Raw genomic sequence first — 14,806 nt, 5'->3', positions numbered from 1 at the left:
AAAAACATTGAATTCAATTCTTTCTGATTTTAGAAACTGCATTAAAGAAGGGGTGCACCGGTCCTGGAGATACTGCAATACCAGGTCAATGCGTGGAGTGGACAGAGCAAGCTCTTTTTCCATCTCCCTGTTCTAAAAATCCATTTAATATATGGTCCCCAGATAGGGGACGTATCAGATATTAAACTGATAAGAACAGATACTACACTTGATCTTAGCCAAAAGGCCAAGAAGCGATAACCAGAATTGGTTTCAAACTACGGAGCCACCCAAGGATCCTGAAAAGTCCATTTGTGGAGATGAGCTCCTGGACTCCCGTTAAGAAGACATGTTGTCAACCTCTAGATCCCTTACATGCCTGCACTTTTCGGCTTGCTGCTGCTGCAATCCACGCGTTTTAGATCTGCATAACTCCACCTCTTTAAACACAGCACCTTCACCCCCTGCTGTTCCCACCCGCCTCAACACCGTTGGAAGGGAGGAGAACCAATTAAGGCGGGGGGTGGGGTGGAACGAGCAGCTGTCTACCCTTAGCAGGAGGGCTCCTGATTACATACCTCTCCTGCTGCTGCTGCTGCTGGCTGTCCAGCAGCAGACTGAAGGTGGCTGCTGCTGTGCACAGGTATATAAAGGCTCAGAGCCTATTATGACACGCGCAGCCAGCGTTCCATTGCCACATTCCATCTACTGCAGGCAGGATACCTGGCTGGCTGAATGTCGCTGAGAAGCTCACAGAGACCGCCATAAGCAACAGTTTAACAGAATGCCACAGACTAATCAACCAAACTTTTTGGGTTGGGTTCTCTTTTATAGTCTGCAGGCATTAAATGAAAGAAGTCAGTGTTCCAGCAGAGGGAGACAACGTTTCAGAAAAGGCATTGTAGCAAACCAAAAAAGAAATTTTAAGCGCAGCAGAGTAACCAGCGCACATACCTGTTAGCTCAGGTGAGTTTAAAAGGCTGCTGTTGATAACAAGGGCATTTGCTAAATAGATGGTGTGTGTGCAACAATATACTGAAAGGTCAATTATATTGTGCAGCTTATCTCACCACCTGTAGTTATTTAGGTGAAAGCTCCAAAATGCTTGCCTAATATGTCTGTTTATCCAAAAGGAAGTAAAAAGAGAGAGCTAGAAAGATAGCATTGCATCACATTACATGGCAATGCAATGCACAGTTGCTGAAGTTGAACCAAAATGAGCTTGTAATCTGGCTTCTGCAACTTTGAACATGAAAAATCCAATGAGGAGAAGAAAAGCAAAGCCAAAGAGTCCATCCCAAAATCCGACAAACAAGCAAAATGAACAAAAAACATTGAATTCAATTCTTTCTGATTTTAGAAACTGCATTAAAGAAGGGGTGCACCGGTCCTGGAGATACTGCAATACCAGGTCAATGCGTGGAGTGGACAGAGCAAGCTCTTTTTCCATCTCCCTGTTCTAAAAATCCATTTAATATATGGTCCCCAGATAGGGGACGTATCAGATATTAAACTGATAAGAACAGATACTACACTTGATCTTAGCCAAAAGGCCAAGAAGCGATAACCAGAATTGGTTTCAAACTACGGAGCCACCCAAGGATCCTGAAAAGTCCATTTGTGGAGATGAGCTCCTGGACTCCCGTTAAGAAGACATGTTGTCAACCTCTAGATCCCTTACATGCCTGCACTTTTCGGCTTGCTGCTGCTGCAATCCACGCGTTTTAGATCTGCATAACTCCACCTCTTTAAACACAGCACCTTCACCCCCTGCTGTTCCCACCCGCCTCAACACCGTTGGAAGGGAGGAGAACCAATTAAGGCGGGGGGTGGGGTGGAACGAGCAGCTGTCTACCCTTAGCAGGAGGGCTCCTGATTACATACCTCTCCTGCTGCTGCTGCTGCTGGCTGTCCAGCAGCAGACTGAAGGTGGCTGCTGCTGTGCACAGGTATATAAAGGCTCAGAGCCTATTATGACACGCGCAGCCAGCGTTCCATTGCCACATTCCATCTACTGCAGGCAGGATACCTGGCTGGCTGAATGTCGCTGAGAAGCTCACAGAGACCGCCATAAGCAACAGTTTAACAGAATGCCACAGACTAATCAACCAAACTTTTTGGGTTGGGTTCTCTTTTATAGTCTGCAGGCATTAAATGAAAGAAGTCAGTGTTCCAGCAGAGGGAGACAACGTTTCAGAAAAGGCATTGTAGCAAACCAAAAAAGAAATTTTAAGCGCAGCAGAGTAACCAGCGCACATACCTGTTAGCTCAGGTGAGTTTAAAAGGCTGCTGTTGATAACAAGGGCATTTGCTAAATAGATGGTGTGTGTGCAACAATATACTGAAAGGTCAATTATATTGTGCAGCTTATCTCACCACCTGTAGTTATTTAGGTGAAAGCTCCAAAATGCTTGCCTAATATGTCTGTTTATCCAAAAGGAAGTAAAAAGGGAGAGCTAGAAAGATAGCATTGCATCACATTACATGGCAATGCAATGCACAGTTGCTGAAGTTGAACCAAAATGAGCTTGTAATCTGGCTTCTGCAACTTTGAACATGAAAAATCCAATGAGGAGAAGAAAAGCAAAGCCAAAGAGTCCATCCCAAAATCCGACAAACAAGCAAAATGAACAAAAAACATTGAATTCAATTCTTTCTGATTTTAGAAACTGCATTAAAGAAGGGGTGCACCGGTCCTGGAGATACTGCAATACCAGGTCAATGCGTGGAGTGGACAGAGCAAGCTCTTTTTCCATCTCCCTGTTCTAAAAATCCATTTAATATATGGTCCCCAGATAGGGGACGTATCAGATATTAAACTGATAAGAACAGATTTTTTTTTTTGATTGAATATATCTTTTATTAGCACAAAAAATAAGTTAACAGACAGTGTACAGTGCCGCAGCCCAGTACACACAGAATTCTACATCATATTTACATAGCATGAGGATACGACGCACTAACTAGACACATCACACCCCTATGCTACACAAAACACTCAATCTGAAAGAAAAGCATGTCAATCAATACAGTACGACGAACCGTGATAAGGGATGGGGATTGGGAAAAAGGGGATGGGGAGGGGAAAATCACAGGCCCGAAGCTTTATTGAAAGACAAGACACATAAGGGGAGAGGGGGAGGAGGGGTTTAGTCCTCGTCCTCGTCCTCCGGACCGTCCATGATGGAATAGTCTCTGAGCAGGCTGTGGATCAGCCTGCGGCAGTCCGGGATGGACATCCTCTCCCTCCTCAAGATGAGCCGGTTCCTGGCGACCCAAACGGCATCCTTGAAGCAGTTCATAAGGCGCCAAGCCTCCTGGATGGCTCCGACGGTATGAACCCCAGGGAAGAGTCCGTAAAGCACAGAATGGTGCGATAGGCTCGCCCTGGGGACAGAGTTCCTCAGGTCGTCCTCAAGTGCAGTCAATAGGCGCTGTGCAAATCCGCAGTCCCAAAAAGTGTGCAAAGATGTTTCCTCCACGAAGGGGCACCTTGGGCAGTACCGGGTCTTGCACAGGTTCCGGGCATGCATGAATGACCGGACGGGCAGTCCGCCCTGAATCGCCATCCACGACAAGTCCTTGTGCCCGTTGGTCAGCCTGTCAGACGACACATTTGTCCACACAGTCTCCAGCGTGTCCTGGTGAAGTCCTGTGATGTTCTCCACGTCATCCTTGGCTCTGATTAGCTTGTGGATAGTTTTGGGCTTCCACAAGTCGGGCTTGAGTCCCTCCAGTTGATGCTCCCCCACAAATCGAACGACGTCTCCGTAGAACCATGGCGTCGTCCAGTTGTAGGGGAAGGAGCTGTCCCACTTGTCCCAGCCGAGTCGCCTCCAAAGAGGAAGCAGGAAGAAGCGAGACATGGACCTGCCCGCGGAGCCATTCTTGACTTGCAAAGTCCGGCGGACACAATCACACACAAAAGAGGATCGCAGGAGGGTGGGGATATCTGGAACGCCCTTCCCACCCTTGCGAGGCTCCTTGTACATGACGGCCCGCCTGACTCTGTCCATCTTGGATCCCCAGACAAAGTGAAACACTGTCCTGGTAATGGCCCTGCACACAGTGACGTGTGGGGGCCAGGCCTGCGCCGTGTACTGCAAGACGGGCAGGACCTCATTACGCAGGATGAGTGCCTTACCCTCACAAGTGAGGTGTCTGAGGCTCCAGAGTCCGATCCGTTGCTTCACCTTGGCCAAGCGTTCTTGCCAGGACTTGAGGGCCGCTCCTTCCTTCCCGAACCAGACTCCCAGCACCTTGAGGAAATCCGGTTGAATGTTGAAGGGGAAGGGGGCGGAGGAGGCCGGCTGCCAATCCCCGAAGAGCATGGCTTCCGACTTCCTGCAGTTGACTTTGGCCCCTGAAGCCCGGCCGAACCTCTCACACGTCTGGACGAGGGCGTCGACTGAACCACGATCAGCGCAGAAGACGGTGACGTCGTCCATGTAGAGCGAGCACTTGACCTCGTGTCGTCCCGGACCCGGTGCGGTGATCCCTCTGATCTCTCCATTCTGCCGGATAGCCTCTGCGAAGAGTTCTATAACACAAACAAAAAGAAGAGGTGATAGAGGGCAGCCTTGTCTGACCCCAGAGAGGACAGGGAAGGGGTCAGTCTTCCAGCCGTTCACCAACACCGAGCTGTGGATATCAAAATACATCAGACGGACATACGAACAAAACATGTTACCCAAACCTAACCGGTGCAGAGCTCGGCCCATGAACTCGTGGGAAACCCGGTCGAAGGCCTTCTCCTGATCCAAGGAGACCAGGGCCACGTGTGCGCGGTGGACCTTGATGTACTCGACCGTGTCCCGCACGAGAGCGAGGCTGTCTGCGATGCGACGTCCAGGGATGCCGCAGGTCTGGTCCGGGTGGATGATCCGTCCGATGACCGTCTTAAGTCGTGTCGCCATCGTCTTGGCCAGGATCTTGTAGTCCACGTTGAGCAGAGTGATGGGACGCCAATTCCTCAGGTCGCACCTCTCTCCCTTCCGCTTATACAGGATCGTGACCATTCCTTCCCTCAAAGATGGAGGCATTCTACCCTCCACCACCATCTCCTCGTACAGGTCCAACAGGTCCGGACAGATGAGGTCTCCCAGCGCTACATAGAGCTCCGCTGGAAGACCATCACTGCCCGGGGTCCTGCCGGTCCTAAAGGATTTAGCGGCAGAGAGCAATTCGCCCACCATCAGAGGTTTGTCCAAGGCTGCCGTGCCTGCAGGATCAAGATGGTTAGTGATACCTGACAGGAACTTATCAGCAGCGTCGGGGTCGGTAGTCTTGTGGGAGTAGAGTTCGCTGTAGAAGTCGCTGACGACCCTCATCACGTCCTCCTTCCCACGTCGCATGTTTCCGCTCTCGTCTCGCAGCTCGTTCAGGGGCGTGTGACCGGCATGAAGTTTCCTGAAAAAGAATGAGTTACATTTCTCACCCTTCTCCAGATTCTCCACTTTGGAACGGAAGATGATTCGCTTGGACTCCTCCTCAAAGTGCCTTTTCAGGCTCTTCTTGGTCTCCTCCAGCTCCTCCCTCACGTCCCAGCCGCAGTGAAGAAGGTCCTGCAGCGACCGCAGCTCGCGCTGCAGCCCTCTGAAGTCCCTCCTCTTCTCACACGCCTGTTGTCGACCCTTGGCCTGAAAGAAACAGCAAAACTCAAGTTTAACATATTCCCACCAATCAGAGACTGTTTGGAAGCTACCCTTGTAGGACTGCCACATTGCGTAGGCTGCTCTCAGCTCCTCCACGACTTCATCCTGAGCCAGCAGAGCACAATTCAGCTTCCAGGAGCCGGGGCCGGACGGAAAACCGTCGCCGAGGACACCTTGTAAGTGAATGGCTCTGTGGTCGGAGAAGAAGCAGGAGACCATCGAGTGCCTACTCTGCCTGACTGCCCGAGAGGTGAACACAAAGTCAATCCTGGAGCGGAGTGAGCCATCGGGTCGGCTCCACGAATAGTTCGTGGAGCCTCTCCCCATGGAGCCCACCACGTCCTGAAGAGAGGCCTCGGTTACCATCTCGATGAGCAGCTTGGACGTGATGTCCAACTTGGCAGATGTGCCAGAACTACGACCGTCCTCCTCGATGGGGCAGTTGAAATCCCCGGCCATCACTAAGGTCCTGGTGGTGGCAAGCTGAAGCCGCAGGGTCTGGAAAAGCTCCAAACGCTCATTCTTCAGTGGGGACGCATACACGTTGATGAACCTGACAGGTTCTCCCGCCCAGTTGCCATCTACAACAAGAGCCCTGCCGCAGATGAGCTCCTGGACGGACTCAAGCGTGAATGCGCCCCCCCTGATCAGAATTGCGACCCCCGCAGACTTGCAGTCACCCCCACCGGACCAGTAGGATGGACCGTGGGACCACTCCCTGGCCAGATGTTTGAAGGACCTAGAGGAGGGAAGGGAACATTCCTGCAACATATAAACATCACACAACTGGGAAGTAAGGAAGGCATAAATAGTCTGACGTCTGAACTTGTCCTTGATGCTCCTGACATTAATGGAAAATAAGTTAATATTAGCCATCATGTAGGGAAAAAAGAAAAAGTTAGCGCAGGCAATACACCTTAGTTACCACTCCGGTCGGGTGGTCCCTCGTCGGTGTTGACTGCTGGTGACGGGATCACCAGCAGGCCCTCTTCCTCCATCTGGTCAAGCAGCGCGGCCTCGATCTCGGCGACCACCAGTTCCTCCTCTTCTGGCTCGGCCACCAGGGTCTCAACCATGTGCTCCATCTCTTCTGGCTCAGGGAGGGTATCCTCCTTTTCGCCTACGAAATCCAGAATCTTCTTTTTGGAGGATTCAGTAGCAGGGCTGTCCTCCACCTTCCTCTTTCCCCGGGTTGGAACTGGGGAGACAAGAAGGGGAAAATCCTCCTCGGAATAGATAGCGGCGGGTGGAGGAAAGGTTAATTCCACCGCTACCATGGTCTGGGGAGGGAGAGTGGCTGCCGGGGCAGGGGAAAGGACACCTGCTGAGGAGTAGGGGAAGGAGGAAGAGGAAGTGGAATCCTCAGCAGGGGTGGCCGGGGTGGGGGGGGATTGGACGGGGGTGGCAGGGGGAGGGATCGAGAGAGGGGTGACAGAACTCTTACCCTCCTTTGACTTTTTCTTCTGCTTCGGAGCTGCTGGGACCGTCGCTGGGGCTTTGGCCACCGACTCCTTGACCGCTTTGGCCTTGGTCGTCTCGGCCTTGGCCGCTGGGGCCTTGGTCGTCGCGTCCTTGACCTTCACAGGCCTGGTCGTCGGGGCCTTGTCCTCCGTAGCTGGGGTCGTCGCAACCACCGATGCCCAGGATCACTCACGCCTGGGGCAATCCTTGTACAGATGAGCCGCCAGCCCACACAGGTTGCAGGACGTCTTCTTCGGGCAGTCCTTCGAGCTGTGTCCCGTCACTCGACAAATCCTGCAGGCATCCTCCTTGCAGTCCTTCATCTCGTGGCCGTTCTTGCCGCATCTCCTGCAGTTCCGCGGCATGTCCGGGTAATAGATGAGGCCGTAGGAGTTGCCCAGGGAGAATGTCGGGGGCAGGTGCCGAAGTCCGTCTGAGTACGCCAGGTCCCTGTGAAGTCTAACGGTCACCGACCACTTACCTGTCCAGAAGCCGAGTCCATTCAGGATGTGAGAGGGTTCCTTCACAACCAAACAGAAGCGTCTCAGGAAGGTACAGATGTCTTGGCCTGGGGTGTGCGGGTTGCGCATGGAGACCGTGATCCTCCTTTCATCCCTCTGGATAGGGCAGCTACCTGTAAAGGCAGAGAAAGAATTATCCGGTCCTTTTGCGCTTACCATTTCCCAGAACCTCCTGCAGGTGTTCACAGTGGCGAAGGTGACGAAGAAGATCCCCGTCAAGAAGGTCTGGATGCTGAGGGTGTCCGACCTGGAGAAGCCTCGATCCAGCAGCATCTTCTGGCAGAACACGTCCGAGGACATGTCCGGCACCCTCCCATCCACTTCCTTCAGCTTCAGGGCCACCGTCTGCCGCATCCATGGCTCCAGGGCTGGAGCTTCGTGGCGGGGCTTCTGGGGTCCCTTCTGCTGGCCAGTCGTGGAGGCAGAGTCCTTGGGGTCAGAATCGGCTCCTGGCTGGGCCCTCCTGGCTGTCCCCAGCTCCAGGCTCTTCTTTTCGGCCTTCCTCGCAGCGCTTGCCATGGCTTTCCTCCTGCAGTTACTTCTTGGAGCTGGATCTGGAACTCTTCCCGGAATGGGTGGAGCTATGCAGATTCTTCTCCCGTCGTGTTCTGGACAAATTCCCCGAAAGGTCTTTGTCTCGATGATTTTCTTCCTCGAAGATTCCACAGGACAGCCCGATTCTTCTCCGAGTCTTCGTCTTCTTCTGGATTCTTTAGAGCTTCTTCCTCCCACCGATATCCGCCTTCGTTCTCCGATGTCAGCTGGGATCCGAAGCTCTTCTCCTTCCGAGTTCGATCGCTCTCGTCAAGTGTAGATCGCAGCTCTTGTGTTCTTAAAAGAACAGATACTACACTTGATCTTAGCCAAAAGGCCGAGAAGCGATAACCAGAATTGGTTTCAAACTACGGAGCCACCCAAGGATCCTGAAAAGTCCATTTGTGGAGATGAGCTCCTGGACTCCCGTTAAGAAGACATGTTGTCAACCTCTAGATCCCTTACATGCCTGCACTTTTCGGCTTGCTGCTGCTGCAATCCACGCGTTTTAGATCTGCATAACTCCACCTCTTTAAACACAGCACCTTCACCCCCTGCTGTTCCCACCCGCCTCAACACCGTTGGAAGGGAGGAGAACCAATTAAGGCGGGGGGTGGGGTGGAACGAGCAGCTGTGTACCCTTAGCAGGAGGGCTCCTGATTACATACCTCTCCTGCTGCTGCTGCTGCTGGCTGTCCAGCAGCAGACTGAAGGTGGCTGCTGCTGTGCACAGGTATATAAAGGCTCAGAGCCTATTATGACACGCGCAGCCAGCGTTCCATTGCCACATTCCATCTACTGCAGGCAGGATACCTGGCTGGCTGAATGTCGCTGAGAAGCTCACAGAGACCGCCATAAGCAACAGTTTAACAGAATGCCACAGACTAATCAACCAAACTTTTTGGGTTGGGTTCTCTTTTATAGTCTGCAGGCATTAAATGAAAGAAGTCAGTGTTCCAGCAGAAGGAGACAACGTTTCAGAAAAGACATTGTAGCAAACCAAAAAAGAAATTTTAAGCGCAGCAGAGTAACCAGCGCACATACCTGTTAGCTCAGGTGAGTTTAAAAGGCTGCTGTTGATAACAAGGGCATTTGCTAAATAGATGGTGTGTGTGCAACAATATACTGAAAGGTCAATTATATTGTGCAGCTTATCTCACCACCTGTAGTTATTTAGGTGAAAGCTCCAAAATGCTTGCCTAATATGTCTGTTTATCCAAAAGGAAGTAAAAAGGGAGAGCTAGAAAGATAGCATTGCATCACATTACATGGCAATGCAATGCACAGTTGCTGAAGTTGAACCAAAATGAGCTTGTAATCTGGCTTCTGCAACTTTGAACATGAAAAATCCAATGAGGAGAAGAAAAGCAAAGCCAAAGAGTCCATCCCAAAATCCGACAAACAAGCAAAATGAACAAAAAACATTGAATTCAATTCTTTCTGATTTTAGAAACTGCATTAAAGAAGGGGTGCACCGGTCCTGGAGATACTGCAATACCAGGTCAATGCGTGGAGTGGACAGAGCAAGCTCTTTTTCCATCTCCCTGTTCTAAAAATCCATTTAATATATGGTCCCCAGATAGGGGACGTATCAGATATTAAACTGATAAGAACAGATACTACACTTGATCTTAGCCAAAAGGCCGAGAAGCGATAACCAGAATTGGTTTCAAACTACGGAGCCACCCAAGGATCCTGAAAAGTCCATTTGTGGAGATGAGCTCCTGGACTCCCGTTAAGAAGACATGTTGTCAACCTCTAGATCCCTTACATGCCTGCACTTTTCGGCTTGCTGCTGCTGCAATCCACGCGTTTTAGATCTGCATAACTCCACCTCTTTAAACACAGCACCTTCAGCCCCTGCTGTTCCCACCCGCCTCAACACCGTTGGAAGGGAGGAGAACCAATTAAGGCGGGGGGTGTGGTGGAACGAGCAGCTGTCTACCCTTAGCAGGAGGGCTCCTGATTACATACCTCTCCTGCTGCTGCTGCTGCTGGCTGTCCAGCAGCAGACTGAAGGTGGCTGCTGCTGTGCACAGGTATATAAAGGCTCAGAGCCTATTATGACACGCGCAGCCAGCGTTCCATTGCCACATTCCATCTACTGCAGGCAGGATACCTGGCTGGCTGAATGTCGCTGAGAAGCTCACAGAGACCGCCATAAGCAACAGTTTAACAGAATGCCACAGACTAATCAACCAAACTTTTTGGGTTGGGTTCTCTTTTATAGTCTGCAGGCATTAAATGAAAGAAGTCAGTGTTCCAGCAGAGGGAGACAACGTTTCAGAAAAGGCATTGTAGCAAACCAAAAAAGAAATTTTAAGCGCAGCAGAGTAACCAGCGCACATACCTGTTAGCTCAGGTGAGTTTAAAAGGCTGCTGTTGATAACAAGGGCATGTGCTAAATAGATGGTGTGTGTGCAACAATATACTGAAAGGTCAATTATATTGTGCAGCTTATCTCACCACCTGTAGTTATTTAGGTGAAAGCTCCAAAATGCTTGCCTAATATGTCTGTTTATCCAAAAGGAAGTAAAAAGGGAGAGCTAGAAAGATAGCATTGCATCACATTACATGGCAATGCAATGCACAGTTGCTGAAGTTGAACCAAAATGAGCTTGTAATCTGGCTTCTGCAACTTTGAACATGAAAAATCCAATGAGGAGAAGAAAAGCAAAGCCAAAGAGTCCATCCCAAAATCCGACAAACAAGCAAAATGAACAAAAAACATTGAATTCAATTCTTTCTGATTTTAGAAACTGCATTAAAGAAGGGGTGCACCGGTCCTGGAGATACTGCAATACCAGGTCAATGCGTGGAGTGGACAGAGCAAGCTCTTTTTCCATCTCCCTGTTCTAAAATTCCATTTAATATATGGTCCCCAGATAGGGGACGTATCAGATATTAACCTGATAAGAACAGATACTACACTTGATCTTAGCCAAAAGGCCGAGAAGCGATAACCAGAATTGGTTTCAAACTACGGAGCCACCCAAGGATCCTGAAAAGTCCATTTGTGGAGATGAGCTCCTGGACTCCCGTTAAGAAGACATGTTGTCAACCTCTAGATCCCTTACATGCCTGCACTTTTCGGCTTGCTGCTGCTGCAATCCACGCGTTTTAGATCTGCATAACTCCACCTCTTTAAACACAGCACCTTCACCCCCTGCTGTTCCCACCCGCCTCAACACCGTTGGAAGGGAGGAGAACCAATTAAGGCGGGGGGTGGGGTGGAACGAGCAGCTGTCTACCCTTAGCAGGAGGGCTCCTGATTACATACCTCTCCTGCTGCTGCTGCTGCTGGCTGTCCAGCAGCAGACTGAAGGTGGCTGCTGCTGTGCACAGGTATATAAAGGCTCAGAGCCTATTATGACACGCGCAGCCAGCGTTCCATTGCCACATTCCATCTACTGCAGGCAGGATACCTGGCTGGCTGAATGTCGCTGAGAAGCTCACAGAGACCGCCATAAGCAACAGTTTAACAGAATGCCACAGACTAATCAACCAAACTTTTTGGGTTGGGTTCTCTTTTATAGTCTGCAGGCATTAAATGAAAGAAGTCAGTGTTCCAGCAGAGGGAGACAACGTTTCAGAAAAGGCATTGTAGCAAACCAAAAAAGAAATTTTAAGCGCAGCAGAGTAACCAGCGCACATACCTGTTAGCTCAGGTGAGTTTAAAAGGCTGCTGTTGATAACAAGGGCATTTGCTAAATAGATGGTGTGTGTGCAACAATATACTGAAAGGTCAATTATATTGTGCAGCTTATCTCACCACCTGTAGTTATTTAAGTGAAAGCTCCAAAATGCTTGCCTAATATGTCTGTTTATCCAAAAGGAAGTAAAAAGGGAGAGCTAGAAAGATAGCATTGCATCACATTACATGGCAATGCAATGCACAGTTGCTGAAGTTGAACCAAAATGAGCTTGTAATCTGGCTTCTGCAACTTTGAACATGAAATATCCAATGAGGAGAAGAAAAGCAAAGCCAAAGAGTCCATCCCAAAATCCGACAAACAAGCAAAATGAACAAAAAACATTGAATTCAATTCTTTCTGATTTTAGAAACTGCATTAAAGAAGGGGTGCACCGGTCCTGGAGATACTGCAATACCAGGTCAATGCGTGGAGTGGACAGAGCAAGCTCTTTTTCCATCTCCCTGTTCTAAAAATCCATTTAATATATGGTCCCCAGATAGGGGACGTATCAGATATTAAACTGATAAGAACAGATACTACACTTGATCTTAGCCAAAAGGCCGAGAAGCGATAACCAGAATTGGTTTCAAACTACGGAGCCACCCAAGGATCCTGAAAAGTCCATTTGTGGAGATGAGCTCCTGGACTCCCGTTAAGAAGACATGTTGTCAACCTCTAGATCCCTTACATGCCTGCACTTTTCGGCTTGCTGCTGCTGCAATCCACGCGTTTTAGATCTGCATAACTCCACCTCTTTAAACACAGCACCTTCACCCCCTGCTGTTCCCACCCGCCTCAACACCGTTGAAAGGGAGGAGAACCAATTAAGGCGGGGGGTGGGGTGGAACGAGCAGCTGTCTACTCTTAGCAGGAGGGCTCCTGATTACATACCTCTCCTGCTGCTGCTGCTGCTGGCTGTCCAGCAGCAGACTGAAGGTGGCTGCTGCTGTGCACAGGTATATAAAGGCTCAGAGCCTATTATGACACGCGCAGCCAGCGTTCCATTGCCACATTCCATCTACTGCAGGCAGGATACCTGGCTGGCTGAATGTCGCTGAGAAGCTCACAGAGACCGCCATAAGCAACAGTTTAACAGAATGCCACAGACTAATCAACCAAACTTTTTGGGTTGGGTTCTCTTTTATAGTCTGCAGGCATTAAATGAAAGAAGTCAGTGTTCCAGCAGAGGGAGACAACGTTTCAGAAAAGGCATTGTAGCAAACCAAAAAAGAAATTTTAAGCGCAGCAGAGTAACCAGCGCACATACCTGTTAGCTCAGGTGAGTTTAAAAGGCTGCTGTTGATAACAAGGGCATTTGCTAAATAGATGGTGTGTGTGCAACAATATACTGAAAGGTCAATTATATTGTGCAGCTTATCTCACCACCTGTAGTTATTTAGGTGAAAGCTCCAAAATGCTTGCCTAATATGTCTGTTTATCCAAAAGGAAGTAAAAAGGGAGAGCTAGAAAGATAGCATTGCATCACATTACATGGCAATGCAATGCACAGTTGCTGAAGTTGAACCAAAATGAGCTTGTAATCTGGCTTCTGCAACTTTGAACATGAAAAATCCAATGAGGAGAAGAAAAGCAAAGCCAAAGAGTCCATCCCAAAATCCGACAAACAAGCAAAATGAACAAAAAACATTGAATTCAATTCTTTCTGATTTTAGAAACTGCATTAAAGAAGGGGTGCACCGGTCCTGGAGATATTGCAATACCAGGTCAATGCGTGGAGTGGACAGAGCAAGCTCTTTTTCCATCTCCCTGTTCTAAAAATCCATTTAATATATGGTCCCCAGATAGGGGACGTATCAGATATTAAACTGATAAGAACAGATACTACACTTGATCTTAGCCAAAAGGCCGAGAAGCGATAACCAGAATTGGTTTCAAACTACGGAGCCACCCAAGGATCCTGAAAAGTCCATTTGTGGAGATGAGCTCCTGGACTCCCGTTAAGAAGACATGTTGTCAACCTCTAGATCCCTTACATGCCTGCACTTTTCGGCTTGCTGCTGCTGCAATCCACGCGTTTTAGATCTGCATAACTCCACCTCTTTAAACACAGCACCTTCACCCCCTGCTGTTCCCACCCGCCTCAACACCGTTGGAAGGGAGGAGAACCAATTAAGGCGGGGGGTGGGGTGGAACGAGCAGCTGTCTACCCTTAGCAGGAGGGCTCCTGATTACATACCTCTCCTGCTGCTGCTGCTGGCTGTCCAGCAGCAGACTGAAGGTGGCTGCTGCTGTGCACAGGTATATAAAGGCTCAGAGCCTATTATGACACGCGCAGCCAGCGTTCCATTGCCACATTCCATCTACTGCAGGCAGGATACCTGGCTGGCTGAATGTCGCTGAGAAGCTCACAGAGACCGCCATAAGCAACAGTTTAACAGAATGCCACAGACTAATCAACCAAACTTTTTGGGTTGGGTTCTCTTTTATAGTCTGCAGGCATTAAATGAAAGAAGTCAGTGTTCCAGCAGAGGGAGACAACGTTTCAGAAAAGGCATTGTAGCAAACCAAAAAAGAAATTTTAAGCGCAGCAGAGTAACCAGCGCACATACCTGTTAGCTCAGGTGAGTTTAAAAGGCTGCTGTTGATAACAAGGGCATTTGCTAAATAGATGGTGTGTGTGCAACAATATACTGAAAGGTCAATTATATTGTGCAGCTTATCTCACCACCTGTAGTTATTTAGGTGAAAGCTCCAAAATGCTTGCCTAATATGTCTGTTTATCCAAAAGGAAGTAAAAAGGGAGAGCTAGAAAGATAGCATTGCATCACATTACATGGCAATGCAATGCACAGTTGCTGAAGTTGAACCAAAATGAGCTTGTAATCTGGCTTCTGCAACTTTGAACATGAAAAATCCAATGAGGAGAAGAAAAGCAAAGCCAAAGAGTCCATCCCAAAATCCGACAAACAAGCAAAATGAACAAAAAACATTGAATTCAATT

General features: G+C 49.2%; 7 non-coding genes and 1 pseudogene across 7 annotated transcripts; all 8 read right to left on the bottom strand.

The window, feature by feature from the left end:
* Positions 1-47: 47 nt before the first annotated feature.
* LOC141245423 (U2 spliceosomal RNA) lies at positions 48-238 on the bottom strand. Its single transcript, XR_012309249.1, has one exon. It is a non-coding gene; the product is annotated as a U2 spliceosomal RNA (small nuclear RNA).
* Positions 239-1,353: 1,115 nt separating this feature from the next.
* LOC141245422 (U2 spliceosomal RNA) lies at positions 1,354-1,544 on the bottom strand. Its single transcript, XR_012309248.1, has one exon. It is a non-coding gene; the product is annotated as a U2 spliceosomal RNA (small nuclear RNA).
* A 1,115-nt stretch (positions 1,545-2,659) lies between these two features.
* LOC141245448 (U2 spliceosomal RNA) lies at positions 2,660-2,857 on the bottom strand. Its single transcript, XR_012309272.1, has one exon. It is a non-coding gene; the product is annotated as a U2 spliceosomal RNA (small nuclear RNA).
* A 5,551-nt stretch (positions 2,858-8,408) lies between these two features.
* LOC141245469 (U2 spliceosomal RNA) lies at positions 8,409-8,498 on the bottom strand (annotated as a pseudogene).
* A 1,115-nt stretch (positions 8,499-9,613) lies between these two features.
* On the bottom strand, positions 9,614-9,804 carry LOC141245486 (U2 spliceosomal RNA). Its single transcript, XR_012309300.1, has one exon. It is a non-coding gene; the product is annotated as a U2 spliceosomal RNA (small nuclear RNA).
* A 1,115-nt stretch (positions 9,805-10,919) lies between these two features.
* Positions 10,920-11,110, bottom strand: LOC141245443 (U2 spliceosomal RNA). Its single transcript, XR_012309267.1, has one exon. It is a non-coding gene; the product is annotated as a U2 spliceosomal RNA (small nuclear RNA).
* A 1,115-nt stretch (positions 11,111-12,225) lies between these two features.
* LOC141245485 (U2 spliceosomal RNA) lies at positions 12,226-12,416 on the bottom strand. The gene has a single exon (XR_012309299.1). It is a non-coding gene; the product is annotated as a U2 spliceosomal RNA (small nuclear RNA).
* A 1,115-nt stretch (positions 12,417-13,531) lies between these two features.
* Positions 13,532-13,722, bottom strand: LOC141245424 (U2 spliceosomal RNA). Its single transcript, XR_012309250.1, has one exon. It is a non-coding gene; the product is annotated as a U2 spliceosomal RNA (small nuclear RNA).
* Positions 13,723-14,806: the final 1,084 nt, after the last annotated feature.

This window comes from Phyllobates terribilis, unplaced genomic scaffold (assembly GCF_046119375.1).
Source record: "Phyllobates terribilis strain yellow unplaced genomic scaffold, ASM4611937v1 Scaffold_1861__1_contigs__length_200102, whole genome shotgun sequence".
NCBI lineage: Eukaryota > Metazoa > Chordata > Amphibia > Anura > Dendrobatidae > Phyllobates > Phyllobates terribilis.
This window is presented reverse-complemented; position numbering and strand designations above follow the sequence as displayed.